This window comes from Rattus norvegicus, chromosome 2 (genome assembly GCF_036323735.1).
Source record: "Rattus norvegicus strain BN/NHsdMcwi chromosome 2, GRCr8, whole genome shotgun sequence".
Taxonomy (NCBI): Eukaryota; Metazoa; Chordata; class Mammalia; order Rodentia; family Muridae; genus Rattus; species Rattus norvegicus.
In genome coordinates this window covers 156,758,321-156,779,726 of record NC_086020.1, presented here as the reverse complement: position 1 = coordinate 156,779,726, position 21,406 = coordinate 156,758,321, and the positions used below count along the sequence as shown (strand labels likewise).

The 21,406-nt window shown below is 41.0% G+C and overlaps 1 long non-coding RNA gene across 1 annotated transcript; it reads right to left on the bottom strand.

Annotated features, from left to right (window-relative positions):
• Nucleotides 1-8,470: 8,470 nt before the first annotated feature.
• On the bottom strand, nucleotides 8,471-17,994 carry LOC134485739 (uncharacterized). Its single transcript, XR_010064001.1, has 2 exons — nucleotides 17,710-17,994; nucleotides 8,471-8,925 (listed from the first exon to the last, which is right to left on the bottom strand). It is a non-coding gene; the product is annotated as an uncharacterized LOC134485739 (long non-coding RNA).
• Between the last annotated feature and the right edge of the window lie 3,412 nt (nucleotides 17,995-21,406).

Below are 21,406 nucleotides of genomic sequence, written 5' to 3'. Positions count from 1 at the left end.
TCCCCCCAAGAAAGAAGACAAAGTAGGAAAGAAAACACTCTTGTCGTAAAGCTATAGTGTGTGACACAGTATAACCTTCTGTCTACACATCATTACTTGCAAATGTTCGTTGCAATGAGTCTGTTTCAAGGCCTCTGACTTCTGTTACATTATTGATACTTGATCTTCATGGATACTCCTCATGAATATCTTGTTGCCCTGTGTCATGGAAATCCTGAGGCTTTGGATCTATAGGACCCACTCCTTCACTTGCTCCTCCAGCAGATCATAGATGGGGTAGATGTTAAGGAGCAGATCATATACGGGGTAGATGATGAGGTGGGCCAACTCAGAGTCCTGGATCTGTGCTTGAGAGGTGGCTGAGTTAGTCAACTTGCCAGTTCCCCTGTGCTTGCACCACCAGAGTAAGCTCTCGAGTACTGCCCCAGCTAGCTCACCCAGTGCTGCAGCCAGCAAGGGGCAGGGGCAGCTCTTCTGCCCTCATGTCCTGGGCCTGGCTCACCTCTGCCTTTAATACCAAAGTCTACTTTACTGTGCTGCCCAGGCATAGGCCAGGGCCAGCTCTCCTGAGTGTAGTGACCAGTAAGAAGCAAGGCCATCATAGCACAGTGCCTTAGGTAGCAGTCCAGATGAGGAATATCTGCATGGCCTTTGTTGGTAACATAGACCTGGGACATCAACACAGCCCATGGTTGCCATAGGACCAAGGATCCAGACAGGCTTCAATGTTCCTGTGGCCCTGGGTGGCAGTGCAGCCCACTCAGATTAGCATGCCCCTCTCCCACCCCCAGGCAGCACAGATGCCAGATAGCCACATGATCTACATTGGCAGCTCAGACTACAGGTATCCACTTGGCCTTTGGTGGTAACTCGGGCCTCAGACATTGCCACAGACAGGAACATGGTCCAAGACATGGCCCTTGGCAGCAGTCTGGGCCTCATCGCTATCATGTCTTCCATTTCACCTTTCCCTACAGTATTCTAACCCCCCAGATTCGCTTACCCATCTATCCCTCCATGCCACACTCTAACGTTCCCATCTCCCCTCCATTACACATTTATTTATCATAACAGTGCCCATAGCAGGTGTTCGGATATCTTTCTTGTGTATTTTTTGGATCCCCCAGAAGGTAGGAACAAGGCAGACACTTGAGTCTTTGTTATTCTTTTAAATTTTATGAGGATTAAATCTTTTCTTTCTCATTGAGGTTTATAAAAATGAAGTACATTCTTAGAATGCATGATCAACCATAAAGCTTTACTCCGAAATGTGAGTGAAAACTATGACCAAGATGGCTCCAAGTTAACATGGTTAGAAACTAAGAACTTGAAAATCCAGGCTTGAGCACCCCTTTTCCAGCTTCACTTCCTGTGTCCGTGTTTATGTACCTATTTTAAGGAAAGTGAAAATGTTAAAATTACCCTTTCTTAAAATTTGAAATACTGTGTGAAAAGAAACGAAAACAAAAGGAAGGTCTGCCCATCATTGAGATGCAGAATGTGTGAAAGACAGCTACAGAGTAGAGCATCAAATGAGGGGAAGGTAGGGAGGCAAGACTTTAAGGAAATGCTGATTCTTTCAGGCAGAGAACGGTTATGTTTATAGAATTACTTCTGTTCTACCTTATTTAGCTCCCTTTAATCTACTCAGTTCCATAATATTTGGTCAAGAGAATCAGATATGAGTTATGCCTTAGATGTTAAATGAACACATGGCTTTCTAAATCTCCCCAAAGCTCATTAATACTATGGACTCATTATGATATATTTATGTGTAATATGTATACAAAAAGCAGTAGTAATAATTAAGAAAAATATTTGATGAATTGGGAGGACACAGAAGGAGTTGGAGGGGACAAAGAAGATAGAAATAATATAAATATAGTACTCATGCATGAAATACTCAAAATAATTTTAATTGAAATATATTACTCTCTAGTTTGAAGCTTTCTGGATCCTTATTGCCACCCTTAAGAGTTAGTTCAAAAAGGTCTGTCAATGACCTAGAGAGGAAAAAATATGTTCCCAGGAAAGTTGTTTATCCCAAAAACTTCAAGAAATGGTAAAAAGCATACCTAAACATGTAGACTGTCATGGTAACTTTGGTCATTGTCTACTGCACCCTAAGACAGTCTCTTTATACTTAATTAATGTCTCTAGCCTTGAGAGTATCACATGTCAACAAACAACAAACTCTGTATCCTATGTGTTCATCTAAACTTAGTCAACAGAAAGCAAAAGGCCCAGAACAAGAGGACACCATGATGCCCTAGCAACAATAGGAAATAAAGACTTAGAAGCCCATTGGCTGGAGAATTAAGTAAATTATTAGTAACTGGGTTTGCCTTTGGGAAATGAAAGGACAGGCTTCATGACATTGAAGTGAGTAAAAATTACAGAAAGAATGGTTTCGGTTTTCTAGAGGTGGAAAAGAAAGAGGTGCGGGCGTGCTGGAGAGTGAGAATCAAATTTTCCTTTAAATAAGAGGTCTATCATGCTAAGAGCATGATAGGAATCTGAAGTAAAATTTCAGCTACCCAAGATGAGACCAAGTAAGGTGTCTTCTTTGAAGGACACTCAAAAGAAGAAGGGAAAGGGGGAATTTGTTGGTATTATGTGACTGGCAAGAAATGACAATGGCCAACTCTCTCCAACTCTGGTACAGCCTTGTCAAACATCTCAGTCTAGCTTGCCTAGAAGGCTTGTTTGTTTCTTTTTCAATATGACAGGACAGCATGGAAACAGACCTAACCTGTATTCCTATTTCCAAAAGTCTTAGGGTAAAAGCATCTAGCTCCAGATATTTCAATAGATTAGAATGAACCCACTGACTCTAATACATCAGTAATAAGAGAAGTGAGAGAGAAAAAGGGAGATTGAATCAGTGTGGCCATGCTTTAGGTTAACAGTCTAAAATTGGTCTTCTAGGGACTGACGGGACCTTAGATGTTTTGTGGAAAAAAGACACAAAGGTAAGTGTTGCATAACTGATAGAAAACACAGTCTTGAGCATGTGTGGCTTGCTAGCAATCATCTCAAGGTGGGGCCAAGGACTGAACACCATAAGGTACCTTAGTATCCATGTTTCAAGGAAATTAAGGAACAAAAATTGGCAAAGGAAAATTACTATATTTATATCATGGCCAAATGAGTAGAACAATTGAAACTTACTGAAAACCTGAACTAAAGATACATACACTGAACTAAACATACACACACACACACACACACACACACACACACACACACACACATATATATATATATATATGTATATATATATACACACACACAATGTGTGTAAATTTAACTGTGAGACAGGTTGACAAATCATTTCCTGAAAGTAAAGAGCCTTGGGCTCTAATCTGACTCCACTCTCTACAACAGATACAGATTTTTTTCTTCTCTTATATATTACACTCTGATGACAGCTTCCCCATCCCTCTCCTCCTCTCAGTCCTCTCCTCCACCTCCCCTCTTCCTCATATCCATCCCTCCTTCCATTCCCTTCAGAAAAGGGCAGGCCTTTGAGAGACATCATACAAACATGGCACATCATGGCAACCCACAGATTGGGAAAAGATTTTTTACCAACTCTACATTTGATAGAGCGCTATATATACCACCATGTTCTCTCGCCTGCTTCCTCTTTCCTCCAGCCTTCTCTGCCTCTCTAAAACTTTCCTCCTGCCCATCCTTCCTTCTTGTCCAGTGACAGGCCTCATTCTATACAATACCTGCCTTCACCTGTATAATGACATCAATCTACAGATTCTACCTCATACTAGTCAGAATGACTAAGATAAAAAAATTCAGTGACAGCAGATGCTGGGGCAAGGACGTGGAGAAAGAGAAACACTCCTCCATTGCTGGAGGAATTACAAGCTGGTACAACCACTCTGGAAATCACTCTGGAGGTTCCTCAGAAAATTTGAAATAGTACTTAAGGACCCAGCTATATCACTCCTGAGCATACACCCAACATATAACAAGGACACATGCTCCACTATGTTCATAACAGCTTTATTTATGATAGCCAGAAGCTGGAAACAACCCAGATACCCCTCAATAGAGGAATGGATACAGAAACTATGGTACACTTATACAATGGAGTACAATTCAACCATTAAAAACTACAATTTCATGAAATTTGCAGGCAAATAGATGGAACTAGAAAATATCCTGAGTAAAGTAACACAGTCACAAAAGAACACACATGGTATGTATTCACTGATAAGTGAATATTAGGAAAAAACTTGGAATACCCAAGATACAATTCACAGACCACATGAAGTTCAAGAAGAAGGAAAACCAAAGCGTGGATACTTTAGTTCATCTTAGAAGTGGGGATAAAATAATCACAGGAGGTAGAGGGTGGGAGGGACTTGTGAGGAAGAGAGGAGAGGAAGAGGAAAAGGGGAGCAGGATCAGATGTGGGAGGAAACAGGGAAATGCACAGAGGGTCAGGAAATTGAACAGAGGTGTGTAGCAATGGGGAAGCCAACAGGAAGTCCCAGATACCAGGAAAGCAAAAGGCTCCTAGGATTCAATGAGGATGACATTAGCTAAAATATCCAACAAAGGGAACCTGTAGAGATCATATCCAGAGGGTAGGCACAGCCCCCAGTTGAGAGGTGGGGCCACCCACCCTTCTCAGATTTTTAATCCAGAATTGTTTCTATCTAAAGGAAATACAGAGACAAAGAGTATAGCAGAGACTGAAGGAAAGGCCATCCAGAGACTGCCCCACCTGGGGATACATCCCCTATGCAGCCACCAAACCCAGACACTATTGATGATGCCAAGAAATGCTTGCTGACAGGAGCCTGATATGGATATCTCTTGAGAGATTTTGCCAGAGCCTGACAAATACAGATGTGAATCTTTGCAGCCAACCATTGGACTGAATAAGGGAACCCTAACGAAGGAGTTAGGGGAAGAACTGGAGGAGCTGAAGGGGTTTGCAACTCCTTCATAGGAAGAACAGCAATATCAACCAACCAGATGCCCTAGAACTCCCAGGGACTAAAGCACCAACCAAAGAGTACACATGGAGCAAGCCATGGCTCCATTCACATATGTAGCAGAGGGTGGGCCTTGTCTGGCCTCAGTGAGAGTGCAGGCCCTTGATTCTGTGAAGGTTTGATGCCGCAGCATAGGAGGATGGTAGAGCGGTGAGGCAAGAGTGGGTGGGACAGGAGTGGGTGGGTGGAAAAGCACCCTAGTGGAGGCAGGGGAGAGGGGTGGGGGGTGAGATAGATGGGGAACTCTTTGGAGGAAAAATGAAAAGGGAAATAACATTTGAAATGTAAATAAAGAAAAATAACCAATAATTTAAAAAAAAACTAGGCACCCCCCCCCCTTATGTTAAGGATGGAGGAGGCAGCCCAGTTGGAGAAAAAGGGTCCCAAAATCAGGCAAAGGTGTCAGAGACTGCCCCTGCTCCCACTGTTAGGAGTCCCACCAGAAGAAACAGACCACCAAAAAATGGAGTCTTAAGTATCTTCCATTTATGAAATGGAAACATCAGGTTTGGTGGGAATCCTACCCATTCTGACTCTAGCAGAATTCTATGTCCTTGGTCCATTACTTTGATAAAGGCTGCTTCAGCTCTATTTCATGCCTGTTAACCACACAGATTTCCCACAAGGTAACATTGATAACCTGATAGCTGATAAGAGGGATGCAAATAGCGTGCTTTAGGATAACTGCTTGTCTGGTGTAACTGCTCCGAGGATTTGTCCTGTGAAACGCCAGGGAAACCATCATCTTCATTGAGGGACCAATTCAGTTCTGTCTCTTGTCTTGAAATATTTGTTCCTGTTTAGGGAACAGCCTAGATTTAGGCCACAGAATAATGATCTTCACTCAGGAGGAGACTTTCTGTTGATTTGGAGACATTCAGCCTTTCACATATAAGATCTGTATAAATCAGGCCTGCTTTTTTCCTTTAGCAGAAGTGTGACTCAGGAGAACACAAGTGGAAAATAGATTAGAATTCAGGAAGGCACAAGGTAGAGTTACTTAGACCTGGCTGTCTCTCCTTCAATAATGTAAATAAGAAATAGCCACGTAGGTGGGCTATAGATACCTAGAGGCCTACTTGACACTATGCCATGCAGCACAGACAGAGGAGGTCACCCAGATGCCCACCAAACAAGTGACCAGCCTGCAGCAGGAGCCACTTCGATGCCATCATGTGCATGGACAGATGAGAGAGAAAGAGAAGCACAACAGTTTGGGCATTGTGAAGAGAAATAGAATTGGAAATATAGGTGGGGGCTGGAGAAAAGTAGCCTGTTGTGAGCAGCCAGCCCTCTCACCAGAGGCCATGGTGACATGCTGGCATGGTCACTCAGGGCCATGTCTGGGTTCATAGCTATGCAGTTGATGTTGATGTCCATGGCTCACTACTAGAGACATAGTCTGGGCAGCCACTGGGACCACATGGGTGTCCAGGACCTGCATAGATAAAGATATACTCAGAGGGGAATATGTAGACTAAAATTTATTTAATCGAAAGAATGAAAGAAAGTTTATGTACTAGGCAGAATTCAATTAGAGAAAACAGATAAAAGAAAAATCAAATAAGCATAAATAAAGTCAAAGAAAATTAGCTTAGAGAAAGCATCATATGTAATGATGAAATATTAAAAGAGGCTGCACTAAATTCAGAAACAGCATTAAACATTAGCCTACGGGGTCACAGCCATTATTCAACAGTCCTGGAAAAGAATGAGGCTCCAGCATAGAGAAGGAAGGCAGAAGTATGACGTTCAAGGATGCTGGAGTGGTCCTACTACAAACACAAAGGAACAGGGAAAGCCAAAATGCTCACTATAAACATGGAGTCAGGTTGTTAGCCGATACTCTAGCAAATGGGTGGAATGTCTCTGTGCCGAGTTTACACACACTTGCTTCCCACTGCCCCCGCAAGTATAAATATAAAATAACCACCAAAAGCCATTATTGGTAGCTACATATTGAATGGCCAGATGCGTTTATAAAGCATACATTTTATGACACAGGCAGCCAACTTCATAAAATTTTTCTACTGACCTACAAGAGTCCAATAGTTTATTTTACAGCACAAGAACGATTTCAAACAGTGGGCGAGTCGAATGTTGAATTGATAACGAATGGCAATAAGTGTTGTCATCACTGATCCGCCTTTTCCTTTTCTATGTGACTTTGCCAAATTATCACAAGAAAGCAAATGCCCCAGAGTTATATTTTTTCCTTTGTGCTCTAATTTTGCTTAATTTGCAGCGTGGATGAGCTACTGAAATTTTACTTAGAATAATAGTATTGTGTAACTGCTGAGGCTGTACAATGTGGCTCTTAAAACGGGAACAGAATGGGTAAATTTGTATTCTTTAAATTCTGTGTACATGATGCCAAGCAGGCAAAAAAAATTTAAATCAAATAAACCATTCTTTTTAAATGCAGAAATAGAAAGCAAAAATGGATGCTGAGTTGTTTGTGAACATATATTTTGAAGATCATAACTGAGTTTTTAAAAAAAAAATTAACTCCCATTACCCCTACATGTTGCAGCTAACATTACCTATATTTCTCTGCGTGCGCGCACACACACACACACACACACACACACACACACACATTCACACTCATCTTTATGTATAAAAAGGAATGATAAGCTTTCCAAGACATAATTAAATGTATTTCTTCATCTCATTGGACCACAAAAGCTATTTACCTGTATGTGCTCTATTGCTTTATCTTTCTCTCTTTGGGTATATTGCAATTTAATTCCCTTTTAGTGGCAAGAGCTACAATGCTACGTACCATTTTCTATTCTATTTGAAGTCAGTGAGCACATGGGTAGATTCACATGGGTTAGTAATTTCAAAGTTTTGATGAAGGATTCGTGTGTCCCAACATTTTATTTCTGTTCACTGGATTTGCTCACAGCATCCTTCCTGAACACCTTGAAACCTTGATGTCGGGAACTGTTTTGCATCGGGGTTAATGCCCCATTGCAGGTCAGAGTGAATTCCGTAGGTCCAGTGATCGTGGGCCAGCAGAGGGAACGGCCGCATTGTGATGCTTTTTCATTCAGTCGTCTCTTGTGGAACAGTGTGCCGTGAATTCAGAAGTGTAATGTGTACAGGGAAAACTCAGCCTGTAATGTCAGTTCAATCTCATGCTCGCTAATGGGAAGCTATCCTGAAGATGGGTAGAGTGTCTGCTCTCTGGCTGGATAATAGAGTAGGGCAATGTCTAACCGGGAAAATAATCTGCATTTAGATAGCCATACATGTATAAGAAGCCAGGATAAGAAAGCCTTTTTGGAGACAATATAATTTTACATGTGTAGAGAACTGTTTAGACATTAAAACTATCCTTGGTATCATACAACAAAGGCCAATTTCTTATACTAGTTTTAAAGGCTGTAAGAAAACCGAAATAAATACTTGTCTTCACTTGAAAATTGCAGATAGTTAACTACCTTGCTTTAGAGAACTTTATAGAGATTATAGCTGCTGGAATGACAATATTTGAAAGTTCTTCTGGCTTATGAGATTTAAATTTCTATGGTCTATTGCACTGAGCTGATGACTTCGGAATCTGGGTTTTCTTGCTGACTGATTTGACCTATTATGAGACAGCCCGGAAAGGAGGCATCACCTCTTGTTGTGGTTATTAATTCTTCCTCCTGGGAACAAGACTGGAAGTCGGCTACTCTTCCCCCACACTCGTGTGAGAGTGGTCCGGATGCAATAGATTCTTGTGTCAGAAAATGCAGCATCCAAACACCAATTGGCATCATTGCGGGGATCATATTCCCGGGGTCAGCAGGGGTCACTCTTGAGCTCTACTAAAGATGAGCTGGAGCACTTCCTCATCCTGCCAAGATTTGCTTCTCAAAGAGCATAGGCAGGACAGCAGCATCCGTATCATCTGAGAGAAACAGGAGAAAAGCTAGGTCCATAAAGCTCTATTGAAAAGGAATGTGCATTTAAAACTTGAATTTATCCTTTGCTACTAACTAGGCCAGCCCAAAAGCAACCTTATCTTACCCACTTACCAGCAGGACCGACATTAGTATTTCAAAGAGTGATTTTTTTTAAAAAGTGCTTCATAGGATCAGCTAGGTTCAGTAAAACTACATAATCAAGTAGAGTCTGATGCTAAAGACCTATAATCACTTGAGAAGCAGAGGCAGGAAAATATGACTTTCAGGACAGCCTTGGCTATATTACCAGCCACTGCCTCGAAACAAAAGAAAGTATTCAGATTCACTTTAGTGAGCATATCTAGCACTCCATATCAGTCCTTAGTTACATAAGTAATGATTTCAGATGTCTTTATAAAAGGGAACATATTCTTATGAAATCTATACGAATAAATTTATCCTAAAATTGGTATTTGTCACGCAGTGTTAAAAGGACAGTATTCAGTATTTATTTTTTTACTGTAATGAATACTTTTTTATCTTTATTAACTCAAGTATTTCTTATTTACATTTCAATAGTTATCCCCTTCCCAGTTTCCGGGCCAACATCCCCCTAACCCCTCTCCCTCCCCTTCTATATGGGTGTTCCCCTCCCCATCCTCCCCCATTACTGCCCTCCCCTCAACAATCACGTTCACTGGGGGTTCAGTCTTAGCAGGACCCAGGGCTTCCCCTTCCACTGGTGCTCTTACTAGGCTATTCATTGCTACCTATGGGGTCAGAGTCCAGGGTCAGTCCATGTATAGTCTTTAGGTAGTGGCTTAGTCCCTGGAAGCTCTGGTTGCTTGACATTGTTGTACTTTTGGGGTCTCGAGCCCCTTCAAGCTCTTCCAGAAAGGACAGTAGTTATAAATGTTCTCAGTTTACGGTAAAACAGTTTTGGGTGACTTGAGAAATAAAGAGAGGGGTCTTTTTTTCTTGTACATAGAAAGAAACAAAAGCATTAGTTATAGTCCAAACATCAGCATGCCTCAGGCTCACATAGTCTTGTGCAGATAACATTTATCCTGATCATCTTGTTAACTATCCCACAACCCATTGGCGTCTCAGTTAGAATACACAAATCCCCTGCTACAATTTCAAAGGTATTTACACAATGTTATTCGTGCACATGAAGAGGTACGTGGTGCACATCCCTTCAAAACAGCCCTGTTTGTTGAAAACAAAGAGCTCTGACCTTGTAGCCCATTGTGAATGCTCTGGGGAAAGTAAAATAAAAATTCTCTGTAGTTGACAAAGTGTTGAAAATAGTTGTGGCTGATGGATAACTGACAGTTTTCAAAAATCTGATAAGTTCATTGAAAGAACGACACAATTGACAATGGAATTGGGTTCTTTCGAGGTCATGAAGAACTAACATATAAAAATGAATACAGCTCTCCACGGGCTCAAGTCTTTCCATGGCTTTCTAAGACTTTGAACTGTACCAAGAATCTAGTTAAGAATATACCAAGACTAACAAGAACAGGGTTCATCTCAGCCGTGTTTGCTAAAAGTTTACCTAAGATCTCCTGAACTTAAATTCCTAACAAGATTTCTGATTAGTTCACATTTTTCACATTAAGAATATTTGGTTCATAAGTTTTGGGAACTTTATAAATATTCAATTTTACAAGTACCCTAAGCCCAAATGGAATAAAACTCTCCGGGGCTATAACTCACAATATGTTCTCAGCACACAGAAGCCCCAGGTTAATTCCAGCACCACAGAAAACCAGACTTAAGGCTATGAACACTACACTCTAGAAACAGAGGCAAAAGAATCGGTAGTTCAAAGTGTTCAAAGAAAGGTAAATATTTTTCCATCTAACTGGGTACTTCCACAGAGAGAAAAATACTGTATAACATCACAGTAAAATACAAAAGGCCTCCCTAAAACCCAGATATACTAACAGACATAACACAGAAAAGGCTTGAAATTTTGATTTCAAATTTTACTCATGGGTTGAGCCCAAAAAAATAAAACCTACAGAAAAGGAAGGCTATTCTCCTAATGGACAAAATTCACTTAACCTCAAGTAAAGAACAAAATTACATAAATAAAAATACCAACCAATCGTAGTTTAATTAGTCTATTACCTAAGAGAGGTGAGAGTTCTACCAACTGTTAATCTTGGACAGAGTTCTCCAAGTATTTAGATCGTTACAACAAAAGAGCTGGCACCAGAAAACAGCAGAGAACCCAGGAAGAGTCAACATTAAGCCGGTGTCATCCGTATGTGACCCTCAGCATAGCATCAGAAGCTGACTTGCCACTGGGACCCTTTACAGCCAGACCAGAGTGGAGCGCAGAGCTCTGAGAGACTAACTCACTATCCATGTGCAGTCACCGACCAAAGGACCAACTCAATCCAAGTCACAGCACCAAAGATATGGCAGGCAAAAATGCATAGGGTAATTAAGGACATGGTTATATTCAAGCTACTGGTATAGGGATCACATTCACTAGTGAGAAAGACGGCGAAGGAAAGGAAGGGCACCTCAGGTTTTTATAGGAGCAAATAAATAAGAAATCATGTGTGTTTTGTGGGGGCCAAGGGAAGGTTGGAGAGACTTATATCTCACGACAAGCTCAATTTTCTTTTGTGGCTATCCATTCTACAAAGGATAAAAGGATTAAGGAATTTCTTAACCCACATTGATTGCTACACCAAGGCTCAGAACTCAGGCACAGGGTGATGCCGTGATTGGTGGTCTTTACAAGCCTTTAAGACATATGTGATCAGAGAGGGTGTAGGTTTCCTTCAGATAAATGTTCTTTCCCCTCACAAGTTCTGAGAGCTCCACTTCCTTCCAAATCTGCATGTGTGTGATTAGATGTCCCTGCTTTTAAAAACTCTGATGAGTCAGCCATTGTTCACTCGTGAGCCCACTCCCATTTTTGATTCCACTTGTCTTTGTTAACCTCCCCTCAAAAAGAAAAAAACTAATTTGCCACTTTGCTATGTGGAGAAATTCAGCTTATGCTTTTTCAGTACAAATAACAGACTCAGCTCTGAGCCTCCCTCTGCTGAGTAAAGATTTGGACAAACCTCCAGAATTTCTAATTTCTATCTGCCAAGTCCTCAGTAAACTTACACAACGTGGCGCCATGCACCTCACTTTGTGGTGAGGTGGGTAGCAAGGTTTTATTCCTCCAATAACCCCAGAAGGAAAAATTATATAAAACACGCAAGTCCTGCTGATAACTGCAGCTGGAAAGAGAAATGATTTGCCGCAGAAGCCCAAAATTCGCATTTCTACTCTCTCTCTCTCTCTCTCTCTCTCTCTCTCTCTCTCTCTCTCTCTCTCTCTCTCTCTCTCTCCTGTTGCCTCAACACTCCTCAGTTCACTTATATGCAGTGCACCATACAGGCCTTCATAGATGCCACCACAAAGTGGACTGAGACGCCATCTCCTCCTCCCCAAACTCAGCGAACTACCAGCTGGAAAGCAGTGAGACATTGTACCTGGAAACAGAGCTTCCTAATTAGCAGAGTCAATGAGGGCATCTTATCTACTCTCTTCTGCTGACCTTCCATACATACAACCTGGTGTTAATGCTGATTCTCACATATTCTCTCTCTCCCTCTCCCTCTCCCTCTCCCTCTCCCTCTCCCTCTCCCTCTCCCTCTCCCTCTCCCTCTCCCTCCCTCTCCCTCTCCCTCTCCCTCTCCCTCTCCCTCTCCCTCTCCCTCTCCCTCTCCCTCCCCCTTCCCCTTCCCCTCTCCATCTCCTTCTCCCATCCCTCTACTTCTTTTTTACCCTCTCCCTCCCACCTTTCTGCAAGCTGTTAGAAGTGCCCACTCTCCTGTCAGTTCCCCACTTCTGTGTTACACAGCATTTCTATAGAGCATCTCCACTGCCAGGAAAAGACTCAGGGTCACCTGAGACACGGTGAAATGTTTAGTCAGCAGGTTAGACTGGGACACTTTGCTTGGCTTTGGGTCCATGTAACATTCTACAAGTTTGCTTTAGTGTCTATGTAGGACTTTGGTTGGGAACCTTCGCATTCTTCAAAGTTATTTTTCTAGTTACCCAAGATGACACTACAAGTATTTTTCCATAATACAAGTATTACTAGACGAGTAATATGTATTAAATAGAAGGATTTTAATGTCACATCTCCTAAACACTGAAGTGCTTGATCCTTTCAGTCCTTTCCATAGTGAGAAGGGAGAGAACGCCAAACTCAGAGTATCCTAGAGAGAGTACGGTGCAAAGAAGACAGCGAGAAAAAAAAGAGCAAACATGATTCTGGAAGCTAGCATCCAGGAGACAGCCAACCTTCTTCTACAGACCTCAGTCCCCAGGAGGGATTTTAAACATCATGTATTTTATTCTAATTGCTAATAAGTTACTAGAGCTTTATAGCACAAATTTGTTTTCTGGAAAAAAATTGAAAGTAACTAACTTAAACAAAGATATTTAGTTATTTCTAAGTGTAAAAGAACTTGTTTAGTGAAGTGCTGTATTTAAAAGTAAGAACTATTTCACACATTTTGTCAGCAACAGATTTACTATAGTTTTGTTTTTTGTCTTCAGTGATCACTATCATGAAGTTGTTCTTTGAAAAATAATAGTTGCAAAAGTAAGGAGATAGGAGGGTGCTTTGACATACCTTGTGATCACGACTGTAAGAATTGGAGAACTATTACTTTAGAACACACCTGACCACAAATTTCTTACTCTCAGTATATACAAGAGAAGTGCCATGTTACACACTTACTACAAATTTGTCATTAAGACTTTACCAAGCTATGTAGATTATGTAACTTAAAGAGCTTCCTCTCAACACTGTAATAGCCACAGGATCACAAATTAAAGTCTAAACCGGATTCTGGTGGGAAATTGTCAGAAGACCAGAGTGAGATCTACTCATGCCTCCTTCACAATTGATTCTGTCTTGACTTTGTATAATTTTTACATGGCAAATATAACTGAATACAGATCCCCAGTCATTACCCTGGGCTCCTAGTCCATAAATACAACTACGATCCTTCTAAATATTTAACTACAGTTATCAAATATATCACATGCAAAAAGAACATTAATCTCCATGTGTGTGCTCGGCCATACATGCCAGATCTTAATCATTTTCCTTTCATTACATGACACCACCCAGTTCCTCATACCAAGAACCCAATGAAATGATATGATTTTAGTCTGACCCTGTCATTTCTTCATAGTCTCTCTCTCTCTCTCTCTCTCTCTCTCTCTCTCTCTCTCTCTCTCTCTCTCTCTCTCTCACACACACACACACACACACACACACACATACACACACACACAAACACACAAACACACCCATCACACCACACCACACAGCGATGCCCAACCATACGTGCACATATGCACACACCACAAGTTCTCCACAAAGTGTCCTAGATCTTATCCGCTCCGTCTTGAAACCAGCCTTGTAAAAGGTTATTACAATGTCCTCCTGACATTTCACTTTCCATTTTTGAGCACGCTTGCAGGAGATAAGCGCACAACACATGTCTGTATGCCGTGGAGAATTAACAAATTTGCCGTCACCAATTAAACACACGCTGAGAAAACAAGCACACCTCACTTAGGCTGAGAGTGTCTGTGATGTGAACATTAGCTCCGTGCCCTATGCCGGTCTGCCAATGTGATGCTGACTAGCCTACACATTTTTCTGAGAACATTACAATTGATTCTGGAAACGTGGTAAAGGCTAGCTCCAACCTTCCACGAGCAGTACAGCAAGCCCACTTTTAGTTTCCGGAATGGAAGCTTTGATAACTTCATCTACCAAAGAGCGCGGTCATTGGATCCACTGGATGTTCTTTTACCTCAGAGAAGAAAGCATTTGTGCTTTGACATTTTTACTGAAGATGAGTAATTATGTCCCTTATTTTATTAATGCTTTCGTTTTTCAACACGCGTAAGATGAACAACCTATCCCTTTTGCATGCCTACTTTGTGCTGGGCATCTAATTTTATATTCATTAATTTTCACAGCAATTCTGAGATCTCAAATAACTCATAGCTCTATAATTAACTGGTTGTACTGAACCCTCAAACTTCTTTTATTCTTGCAGGAGAACAACATTTCTTAGCAATTGCTGGTCCAATGTTTTTCTCAGCATTAAATTAAATAAATAGTAGATGCATTCGTTTGTTTTGTCATCTTTCCTCTAGACCATGACTTCTTAAATGACTTCTTTTAACTAAGAAATATTTATGGGATTTCAGGTATATAAGTATATAAACAGGTACACAAATCAAACACAAATCATACAGAAGTTTATTTTGGAGTAATTATTTGGTATGCATCTACTTTTGCCATTTATTAAAGATGAAAGCAAATTGACATTCTAATGAGATGCTTGTGCTTGTTTACTTTTAATACAATCTTAATTCCTAGTTGAACATCAGATGCTGTGGAATGTAGACATCTTCAACATTTTTCATAGTTGATTGATATTTTGATTTTGCAATTGTTTTTGCTGAGCACATCACTTTCACTCAATTCTTGCAAGCTAGGGAAGGCTAAGTATAGCACACCATTGTCTGAACAACACACCCCCCTTTTACCTGTCAGGAATGGAAACCCTGATAGATTCCTCCACCATGGGGCCATGGAAATGCATCGTGCAAAATGGGAAACGTGTCGTTAGAGCCATTTCTGAAATAACTGGAAATTCTATCCTAATCTCAAGCCAAAATATGTTTAATGTGTTGTGATTTTTACGGAACTCAAGTAAGCAACTCAACCACTAAGTTTTAAAACCAAACATTCAAATATCATATAATTTGAGGACATACTAATTTGATACCTGCTGAGTGATGGTGGTAAGAAAATGGCAAAGTCTTCGTTTTCCATCATTAAGCCAATGTTTTCTCTAACACCACAAAGGTTTGTACATACAATAAAAAATACCACAATTCCTAAGGCAAAATAATCTCTAATCTGAGACAAGGTGCCTTTGACAGCTTGTGTCTGTGATGCACAGTATGACATCATGCATTGCACAAAGTAGGCACACTGTGTGCTCAGAGCCAAGACTTCCATGAAACTGTACACTGCAACCCAGGTGAGTATTGTCAGAACCTCCTCTAGCCCTTACACGTTTGATTTTTAATTAATTTGTGGTAGTTGTCCATTTAGAAACCTCTGTGCCGCAATATGTCTCACGACCTCCCCATCTAGTTGCATGATTCCGTGGCGATCTGAAACCCACCATTCATCAAGTCCGGTTTTAATCTGTGACATAATGAGGCTTAATTTTTTTTCAAATTCATTCTAAAGAAGAGAGGATAAGAATTCCACTTATGTTTTTTCAATGTAAAATTAGAAACAAAGCCTGACATCAATCCTTTCCACACAGAATAGAAAATGATTACTTCTACCATGCCATCTCCCTGACACACACATAGGCTCGGTTCACAATGGATAGAGCAGGAGGCAGCTGAGGTGGGGCACACGCTCAAAGATGAGGCTGCTCTCGCAGCTCCTAATGCACGGTTTCCTCCCTTAATAAATGTGGCCCATCTGTCCACATAGCTGGACAGATTTTATTAAAATTCCCTTCCTGAAAATTTATTTATCTACAAAGCACTTCGCAAAATAACCTCTCTCCAGAGACATCGTTATGAATATAGCAAACACAGCCAATTTTTAAAAATAAGCCAAACTATTATTATCTGCTTTTATCTGGCCAAGTGAACCTCCCTGCCTGAATCAGTATTGAAAGCATGCTTTTGAACACATTAGAATGAGGGGCCTCTGCGAGCAAAAAAAAAATTTTTTTTTCAGTTTGGCTGCCTGGTTTTGATCCAAAATAGATTCAGCCATTTCTACCACACAGTGATTCCTGTCACAAGAGAGTCACCTTTCAAGGTGATGCTAAAACTGACCATGAGGATTTTTTTAAAAATACTATTATTTCTCTGTTTCTATTTGGGCTTTTTCTGATAGTCTCTCTGTCAAAGACATTTCTCTTTGTAGAAGGTTTACCTTCAAAATATTCATGATTTGTAAATTGCACAGCAGGGGTAATGGCCCAGAACCTCCCTACATTTTATAAGTGAAAGACCACAGCTAGGGCTCACCTGTGTTTCTATGAGGGCAGCCCCACACTTAAATTATAAAATATACTCTTTATATAAAATTTTGGTTCCATGATTTTATTGGCCGAGTGCTGGAAGTTTATCATTCTTAAGCTTGTTGAGGGTTTTATAAACAAAACTAGGCTTACTTCACCCTCCTGGTTCTGCTGTTTGAATTTTTTCCTGTCATCTGTCTTTTTTTTCCTTTTTTTTTTCTTTTTGACCTACACTTGAGACACCTTCCATCCTTAAATATTATTACCAACGGAAAATTCTAAACAATATACCCTAAGAACGTACATCTACATACATGTATCAGTCAGTAATTGTCACAGGAAGAAGAGCTTCAACACAGCAGTATACAGGCAGACAAAGTGTCCGGGTGCAGCTTCAGCAAGAAACAACGAACTGTTAAGACACAGTCTGTCAACGGAGAATCAAAGCTTGAGACGCCTGATTTGAAAGGAAGAAAACTTTGGTTTCAGAAAGTTAAAATTGAGGAGCACAACTCGGTTCCTGCACTGCATCAGTCTGGAAGTGAGCTCCTGGAGATGCAGAATGCCCAGCTGCCCTGCCTCCTCCCAAATGTATGTCTCTGGTGTACGAAATCCCACTCAGCGCTGCCCTGTGTGCATGGCGCAAAGCTACCCACGGAAGCACAGGAAACCTACCAGTGGCCACATCCTCAGACAAGAATGGCTCTCTTTCCTCCAGCAGCTAACAACTGCCAGTAACTCCTTAGTAAAGCATGGGGAAGGAAGGGAGATCACTTACCCCATCTGTACCGGGATTTTCGCTGGCGTCGTCTTGTGCAAGTCTTGTGTAGGTAACTATAGCCGCTGTGAGGTCACAAGGGGAATAGCCGAGTCATGACCAGAAGATGGTGTGTCACAGCACTCTTTCCCCATCTTTTAGCTCTTACCTTCTTTCTAGCCCCTCTTTGGCGATGAGGGACATTGTAGATGACCTATTTAGAGCTTGGCCCCGGGTCCTTCTTCTGAGTGCTTTGAACATTTCCATGTCTACTCGTTGACTGCTGTGGAGTGCAGAGGCAGCTTCTCTATCCAGGATGGAGAGCAGACCAGGACTGTCTGCATCGAGCTGGAAGGACTGCCTCAGGAGCATTTTCTCAAGGAGCCTTTTAGTTATTATATCCTAAACTCCAACCTCTTGTCAAAAGAAATGTTAGCATTACAGATCGCTCTGTATGTGTGTACATATATGTGCTTGTGTGCCATTAACATCCATTGTTTATATATAAAAAGATCAAGAAAGACTTTCATTTTGTAAGGGACACTGGCCCCATTGAGAATACATGACGTACACATATCACTTGGTAATGTTTTCTTATTTCCAATCCCCTTGCTTTCTTTTCCTATTATTTATATACATGTATGTGGACACAGAGATGCATGTAGTCACACAGCCATAATTTCATATAAACAGTCACATTTGCTAAATATATAATACCACGATTACCGTACTCAACTTTGTTTCCTGTAAAGAAAAATCAATGATTCAAAAAGAAGTGTCATACTTTGATGAACACCTGTGACCTGGAGAGACGCTATTCCCAGGTAGAGACCCATGCTATGCCATTACAGCTACCTGAGATTCACTACCTCATTTGAAGAAATATGTGGCTATGTTGAATTTTTCATTATAATTTAGCCAGAAATTACACATCCATGTAACTGAATTGTCAGGACTGCTATGCACGCTGTACCATAAATCATCAGGTTCACACTTGTCCACCCAAGCACACCATTTTCGCCAGCATTAGTCAGCATAACCTTCCTGCAACCAGAAAGTAATCAGTTTTCACCTCAGTTCTTAAAAAGGCTTGCTATTTTTCCTTGGATAATTAAGGTAGGCTAAATAGTATTTACAATGCCAAACTTGATCTCACACACAGGAAGTCTCCACCAGGATCTTGCAGTAGACAGTTATGGTGGGAATGGCCTTGCAGCTGGCAACCAAGCACTAATCCTCCCATAGGATTTATTTGAGCTTTTTAAAGTCGATAAGGAGTCTATAGTATTCATCTTGACAAGATCTTAAGTGGTTTCTTCCAAAATCCATTTTTAAAATGAATTTGTTTTATGTATTTAGATATGTGCATAAGATTTTTGTCGGAAGAAATCATTCCAAGATTTAAAAAAAATACTTAAATTTACTGCCACTTATTGAAAGCTGTCCTCCCCTTCCCAATGTGTGATAAAAATATATAAAACCGAATGTTTCCACAAGGAAGATTATGTGTTTTATATGGGGACAAAAAAAATGACAGAGAGTTAGACTTAGCAGCCCTCAATTCTGAAGCTTATAAGCCATCCCCTTAAAGGAATAGAGATTGGGAGTGGCCAATTCCCAGATGTCTAAGAGTAGAGTGAGTATTTCTCTTGTTACAGTGGAGAAGAAAGAAATGGACAAGAAGAATGTCATTTTAATTATTTTGAATGGAGCATCATAAACACACTAGTCAGAGGAAAGGAAATACAGTTGTCCTTCACCTTAAGTTCCATTGTTCATAGTTTCAGGTACTCACATTGACCATGTCTGAGATATTAAATGAAAAATTCCAGAAACAAGCAACTCAAAAATATTAAAGTTAGTTTGAGTTTGTTTTTTGTTTTGTTTTTCAAGAAAGTGTTTCTCTGTGTGACTCTGACTGCCCTAGAACTTGCTTTGTAGAACAGGTTGACCTCTAACTCATAGAAATCCCCCTGCCTCTGTTTCCCTCATGAGCACTTGGATTAAAGGGATGTGCCACCACCACCTGGCTTAATGTTAAATCATTATTAATCATTCATTGTGCCTACCATGTTAAACTCTATCCATGATGGTTTGTATATGCTTGACCAGGGAGGGGAGATCTGAAGACCACTGTGACGTCAGACATGGGGATGTTTGGAGTTTGGTCAGCTGGTTTACTGTCTTGTTTTGGGAATTATAGTTAAGTGATTTGATGAATCTCAGAAGAGACTTTGAACTTTGGACTTTTAACATGGTTGAAACAGTTACAGACTATGGGGACTTTGGAAATTGGAATAAATGCAGTTTTTTTTATTATGCTATGTTTAGGTATGGCCCCATAGACTCATGAGTTTGAACAAGCCTATGGGGCCAGGGAGTGGAATGTGATGGTTTGTATATGCTTGGGCCAGTGAGTGGCACTATTTGGAGATGTGGCCCTGTTGGAGTAGGTGTGTCTCTTTGGGCATGGGCCTGAAGACACTACTCATAGCTGTTTAGAAGCTAGTATTCTGCTTGCAACCTTCAGAGGAAGATGCAGAAAAATGAGCTCCTCCTGCACCATGCCTGCCTGGATGCTGCCAAGGATAATGAATTGAACCTGTAAGCCAGCCCCAATGAAATGTTGTCATTGATAAGACTTGCCTTGGTCATGGTGTCTGTTCACAGTAAAACCTTAACTAAGGCACTATCATATGAATGCACAGTTTGAAAACCCATAGCAGTATATGTTACAATAATGCATGTGGTTTCGAGTGCCCACTGTAGTTTTTGCATAAGATACACTGAAGATAAGGGAGGAATCCCATAAAAATTAGCCCACAACCAAAATAGGCCAAGGTTCAGGTCTCCTCAGCACTCACATGGTGGTTCACAGCCGGGCACGACTCCAGTTCCTTTGGCTCCCATTCCCTCTTTTGATTTCTGAGGCATAAAGCACACATAGGTACACATATAGGCATGCAGGCAAACACTTACACATAAAATAAAATGAACGAATTTTGGTGGGAAAAGGAATGATTTACAATGAGTTAAATTATACCAGTAAGTCAAGTCAAAGAGCACTGGTGTAGTGCACACAAGCCTTAGGTTCAATCCTGATCAGCAAAGGAGTCACCAAGTAGAAAACAAATAAAACACACTGAGCCTCAGCTGCAGTCGGTTTTGTTTATATTGTTTTATTTTTTAATTGTTTTACTTATTTTTACATTTCAAATGTTTTCCTCCTTCCTGGTCCCACCCACCTCCAAGAGTTCTTCACCCCTCTGCCTCCCCTTTGCCTCTGCGAGGGCGCTCCCATCCCGCATACCACCATGACCACCACCATCACCACCCAGCAGTATCCACCTTCCCTGGGGCATTAAGTCTTTGCAGGGTTAGGCACATACTCTCCCACTGAGGCCAGACAAGGCTTCTTCTGCTACATATGGGGTGGGGGCTACAGACCAGCCCATGTATGTGCTTTGGTTGTTTTCTTTACCAAATAAAATCTCAGAGCTGAACTTGGTGACAAACACCTGTAATCTCAGCACTCACAGGCTGAAGCCGAGGTACTGCTGTGGGTCTGATAGGACCCTGCATGAACTCCTGGTCAGTCTTAACTAATGAAAGAAC